This window comes from Manis pentadactyla, chromosome 11 (assembly GCF_030020395.1).
Source record: "Manis pentadactyla isolate mManPen7 chromosome 11, mManPen7.hap1, whole genome shotgun sequence".
Lineage (NCBI taxonomy): Eukaryota > Metazoa > Chordata > Mammalia > Pholidota > Manidae > Manis > Manis pentadactyla.
Genome location: NC_080029.1, coordinates 12,887,883 through 12,893,820, shown reverse-complemented (window position 1 = coordinate 12,893,820; position 5,938 = coordinate 12,887,883).

Genomic DNA, 5,938 nt, shown 5'->3' with positions numbered 1-5,938 from the left:
AAATGGGTGGATACAACAGAAAAAGGATGAGGAGGCATTCATATACTCATAATGATAATATTAATAGCATAGGATTAAGTACTAATTGCTAGGCATTTTTTATCACTTTACCTACTGTGTATGACAGAATCCTCACAGAATGCTATGAAGTATCATTATTCCCAGAAGGAAACTGTGAGTGGGGGTCATTGTGGAAATAGGAGGAAGGGGCCGAGCTTCCCATTTGGGTAGACAAAGTGCAAAACAGCAACAACAGGTAAACAAAATGTGGTGTATCCATGCAATGGGATATTATCGAGCCATAAAACAGGCAGAAGAACTGACATATCTTAGGTAAAATATGGATGAATCTTGATGCATTATGCTAAGTGAAAGAAGCCAGATATATTTCATAGGATTCTCTTTATATGAAATATCCAGAATAGGCAAATCTTGAGAGAGAAAGCATATCAGTGGTTGCCAGGATCTGATGGGAGGGGAATGGGAAATGGTTGCTTAATAGGTGTGAAGTTTCCATTTGGAGTGATGAAAAATTCTGGAGCTAGAAAGTGCTGGTGGCTGCACAACATTGTGTGACTACATAATGTCACGGAACTGGACACCTTCAAAGTGGGAAGTTTTATGTTATGTGTAAAAATTTTAGCACAATTCTAAACAAAAACAAAAATACCAGAGACCAGATCCTAGAGGTGGTGGTGACCATTCAGAAAGAACACTTTAGGCGGCTACAGACACAGGTGGGAGCACTGTGAGGTTCCTTCAGGCCCATGGTGGGAGTTTGGGCCGTGAGCTCATGAGACTTGGCTGTTGTCTGGCCCACGTGGGCACTGGTATGAAGGACCCATCATTTTGTAAGAGGATCCAGCACAGGCTATAATTAATGTGCGTTGGGCACAGGGGCCCTAAAGCACTGGCCAGGTGCCAGTCACCTCTCCTCCTCTCATGAAACTCAAGCATCATGTCCCATCCTGAGAGGGCAGCCCTGAGGAATCCCCTCCAGTTCTTTCGTCTATTACCTTGGTCCTGAAAGCAGAGCAGACACACACTCACTCAACACAACAGACGTCATTCCTTGGCAGTCCTGCCTTCTAGAGCGGCCTAATGTAGATTCAGAAAAACAGAGATTATTGCTAAGAAATTAATCCATCCCTGCCCAAAGAGCCTCCGAGAGACGTGGTTGGGAGGCACTGCTTCCTGGGGACACAAGGAGGGAGGACAGCTGGGCTCTGGATCCTCACAGGGTGCAGCTCTGCTTCCAGCCTGCACCCTGCCACACGGCAGCAAGTGACCAGTGACCCTGCCCTCACTGCTGTCTTTGCACATGAGGGACAGTGACTGTTAGATGCCAGCCACCTTCTTTCTTTTGCAAGGGAGTGTTTTCCTCTAATGGAGTCAAACCTCTTTCTGAAACACACGTACAGTTCAATCAGTTTCTTTTATGGATTCAAAAGAGAAGCTTGCTTCAGTTCAGAAATGTGGCAACAGTTGGAGAACAAAGGCATAGAACAAAGACTTAACAATTATTTGTCCTGTGGGTGGGGAGGCCAGAAAGAAGGCTGTGCAAATAGGGGAGAAATGGTAGCTGAAAGGATCAGGTTGAAGCAAATGCCCCAGATGTTTCCTCTAATGCTGGGACTTCTTCTTTCTACTTCTCTTCAGGGATACTCACCATTGGCTGGGCCCACCTTTCCCCAAAACACAATCTTTACAATCTAGAAGTACCACCACTGCTCACTGCCTACACCCAAACTTCACATCTCAATAACTCACTGCTCACAGGATCTAGTCCCTGTGTCCCAAGGTGAAATCATGCTGGCCTGGGCCTCTCACCTGGGTCCTTCCACTCCACCCAAGCCCCCATCACAAGACTCTAATCTGTGGCCTCTGGGAACAGTGGCGTAAGTTAGAAGAATCACAGGGATTTCAGGTGCCACTGTGGGCTGGCGATGGGCATACTTTGAGACAGGTGGGGTCTTCATCAAGGCCTCAAGGTGCACTGCAAAAGTGGTCAACTGGAACAGCAGAGTGATGAAACTTGGGGAGTGAGACCCTCTCCCACTCCTTCTGGGGCCACCGCATTAATGATGGAGCAGTCCATACAGCTGTACAGGCTCTGGGCTTCCTCAGAAGTGCCCGGGGGCTGACCACAGCAGTTCTCCAGAGAGGCCTGTCTGCCCTTGGAATACTCTGGGTCCACACCCACACCCAGGCCCCTGCTGAGGTGAGCAGCCCCCGGCTCGTTTCTCAGGATTCCTCCTCTACCAAGATCACCTTGCACCTTCACCCTGGGGCCAGCTCTAATGACAGCTCAGCTCATTGGTGTGAACTTTTCTCCCTGTCCTTCCCAGCCGCCCCTGGGATGGGCTGGGTCACTGATGGTCAGGAGGCCATTTTACTGACCTCCCACTGGGAAAATGGGTAAATTGTTGGACTGGCACAGAGCATGCAATCCATGAAATACTCTCTAAGATGAATTCATACAATTTCTGGTTTCCACATCCTCTTAAAAAAAATAGCATTAAATCCATAAAGGCAGAAAGTAGATTAGTGGTTGCCTAGGACTATGGGTGGGGAGGGGAGTTGGGGGGAAATGGGAAGTGACTCCTAATGGGTACAGGGGTCTCTCTGGGTGGCCGTGAAAATGTCCTAAAGCTGATTGTGGTAATGGTTACAAAGCTCTGTGAATATACTAAAAAAAAATCATTGAATTGTACACTTTTAAGAGGTGAATTGGATACGTATATAAATTTTATCTCACTAAAACTTTTAAACAGATAGCCTCATCTCTCCATCCAAAACCAATTCAACACTGACAGTCCCCTCGAGACAGCCTTATAGACAGATCTGCCCACCATTACCCTCAGCCCTCGGGGAGTTAGAGCCTCCCCCCTCCAAATGCTCTCAATTCCTCACTTGCTTCTTCTACTCCACACCAAGTCACTCTCAGGCAGTGGTCTGTTACTATCTGTTTAACAACCAGCTCTCCAGGGCTAAAAAAGAAGGAAAAGAAAACACCCTAGTTTGTAACGTTTGCCAGTTTCTGTGATGTAAATACTCCCACCACGGCCAAGGTCAAGCTACCGACCTGAGGCTCAAGCAGAGTTGGAAAGCGCCCAGCAGCACCCCACTGTGGAACCTCTCTACCACCTTGATCTAAGTAACCTCAAGAGCAGAGTAAAATATTGTAAAATGATTAGGAAGCGATATGTTTTGGGTGTGTATCACCTTTGATGTGTTTTCATCACCTTTGTGATGAGTTTTGAGCATGTATTACTTTGTCTTTAAATTATTTAATTGTAAATTTATATGATTTAATTTTTAATGATGGCTGCATTTAACCACTGGCTCACAAAATCCCTGGAAATTTTGTAACCGGCTCCGACAAGCTTGTGTGAGCCAGCCCCAGCCCCAGCACCCCGCCTGTCTCATCTTGACCGCGCCTGCCCTCTTGCTGAAAAGCATTATTTCTTGGAAGGCAGCCTGAACACTCTCAAGGGCAGAGACAGTGCCCATCTTGCTGATCACTGAGTCATGCGTGTGGCTCAGTGGCCAAGGGGACTAGGTACGCTCAGCATGTGTTCATTGACTGGTAGGAAGGGGCCATCTCTGTAACCACGCAGCAGTTAGTGTGGCCATTAACAGGTTCCTGAAAACACCAGCTGCTTGAACAGTGGAAAATAATGGAATAAGAGAAAATTTAATGCAAATAGGTCTTTAGCTTATTCAACTTAATAGGCTAAATAAAAGTAAAAGATGTCTGCTGTGCCCTGGGCACAGACACAGACCCAGCTCTCACTGCCTTTTGGGTGTAATGTTAGAGGAGAATGAGAGACAATGAGAGTAGCAGCCATCTTCTTGAAGCAGGAAGTCGCTTTAGAAGAATTGAAGCAAAGAAACTAGTCTACCCTCTGATGTACCCAAGAAAATAACCAGTTCAGAAGGACAATCACATGGCGTGGGGTCAGTGTTTCCAAAGTCTTTTTAACACATGCCTTTCACTGTCAGCATAAAAATCTCCCTTCTTTCCTCAGAGATTCTGATTCTGATCTGTCCGCCTAAGGAGTGTAATCATTGCTTTAGGAGGACAATCATTCACATTCCCAAATTCTGGGTCTCCCCACCAGGCCAGGGGATTTGCAATTTTATTTATGAAAGCCTGACATTTCTAACCCGTTGAGCTATTTGTTCAGCGACCTCCTGGACACTCACCTGTCCGGCTGGGAATCAGGACGTGGTGATGGTCCAGGGCCGGAGGGAGCACACCTGGCTTGCAGGTCTGCACCGGCCGTTTGACCCGCAGTGCCACCTTCGGCAAGTCATGGCCCCTTTCTGGGTCTCAGTTTCCTCACCCTTACCTCCTTCACCTATAACGAGAAAAATCAGATAGTTTTGAAGTTTTGTCTCAGCTCTAACATTCTATGAGCACAAGTTCATTTTTCATCCTGACCTAGATTTAGAGATAATGTACTTAAAATATTACAAAATTTGAAAGTGATCGGTTGTCTCCTCCGCTTGGCAATGTCATTGCTGGAAGTGCTTTGGTGGGTGGTGGGGGCTATTTTGGTGCCTGGATGCTCCGAAGAGGAGGAAGAGAGGGTGGAGAGATTACCAATTCAGTAACCTCCTCACGGCTTCTGAGGCCAAGTCGATGCTCGCCTTGAATGCCTGATCCAAGCAGCTCTGAGTTGTGGAGGTGTGTTAGAATAGTGGTAAAAGGAGCTGCCACGTTCTTGTACTGAGTGCCTATTTAGGGCCTTGGACTTGACAAGATTTCAACCCGATTTTCAAAACAAGCTCTCAAGATATGCAGTACAATCCCCACTTTTATAAGTGAGCAGTGGAGTGACTTGCCCGAGCTTCCACAGCTCCCTGGAGCCAAGATTCAAACTCTAATCTGACACCAAGGCCTGTCTTCATCCACTATGTCAGTGGTTCTAAAGTGTGGTCCCCAGACCAGAGACATCAGCATCCCCGGGAGCTTAAGAATGCCGATTCCCTAGGCCCACTGAATCAAGAGCCCTCGGGGTGGGGCTCAGCAAGTCCTCCAGGGCACTCTGTCGCGGGTTCCCACTTAAGATCTCCTGTATGACGTTAGGCTGCCTCTCGGCTAGCTGGGTCAGCGGTCAGACTGGAGATTCTCAGAAAGCCGACATTCCTGATTGCCTTACAATGATAGGATATTTCCACCAGGGTGTTGAAAATCATCCACCCCCTGGCTTGGGTGGAGGGGGGCAACATCCTAACCTTTTAGAGATGGTCCAGATGCTACAGACATCATAAAGTTGGCTTACTGAAGCGTTCTTGAGCCAAAGAAAAATAAACCATCAGAGACTGTTTTTCTTTCTGGCTCCAAGCACTCTGGACTTCTGGGTGTCTTTCTTACTCTTATTAAAGTTCTCTGGGAGAAGATGGATGGATTCCAGAAGGATGTATAAGGGTGAATTGAAATTCCTCTTGTAGAAATTTCCTTTTGTCTCATGTCTAGTCTTTAATAAGGACCTTCCTCATTAAGATGAGCAGATCCTAATGTATAGAATGTTGCAGGCTGAATCCTCCATGGACTCATTCCTCGTACCTGCTGCTCTCCCTCTGGGACTGGGAACGGGAGGCAGGCATGACTTGCAGAATTGTGGGGGCATCTGAATATGGAGGGTCAGTGGGCTTTGGTCGCAGCTGGGTTGGGTAGAATAGGGGCTTACAGGTGCACGCACAGAGAACAGGGACTCAGGGAGCTGGGAGTGGGCTGGGAGACGTGTGCATCTGCTCCTGGGGAGAAGGTGTTGTGGCCCCCCGCCGACGTTCTTGATCTTGAAGGTGTACAGTTACCCCTATATCTCCCTCTGGCTAAAGGAAGAACAACCCAACCTTCAGACCCTGCTCCTGCAGGCTGCCTGGGGGAGTGCTGCCAGTCGCCCAGGCTGTGTCCACCTGCTCCATG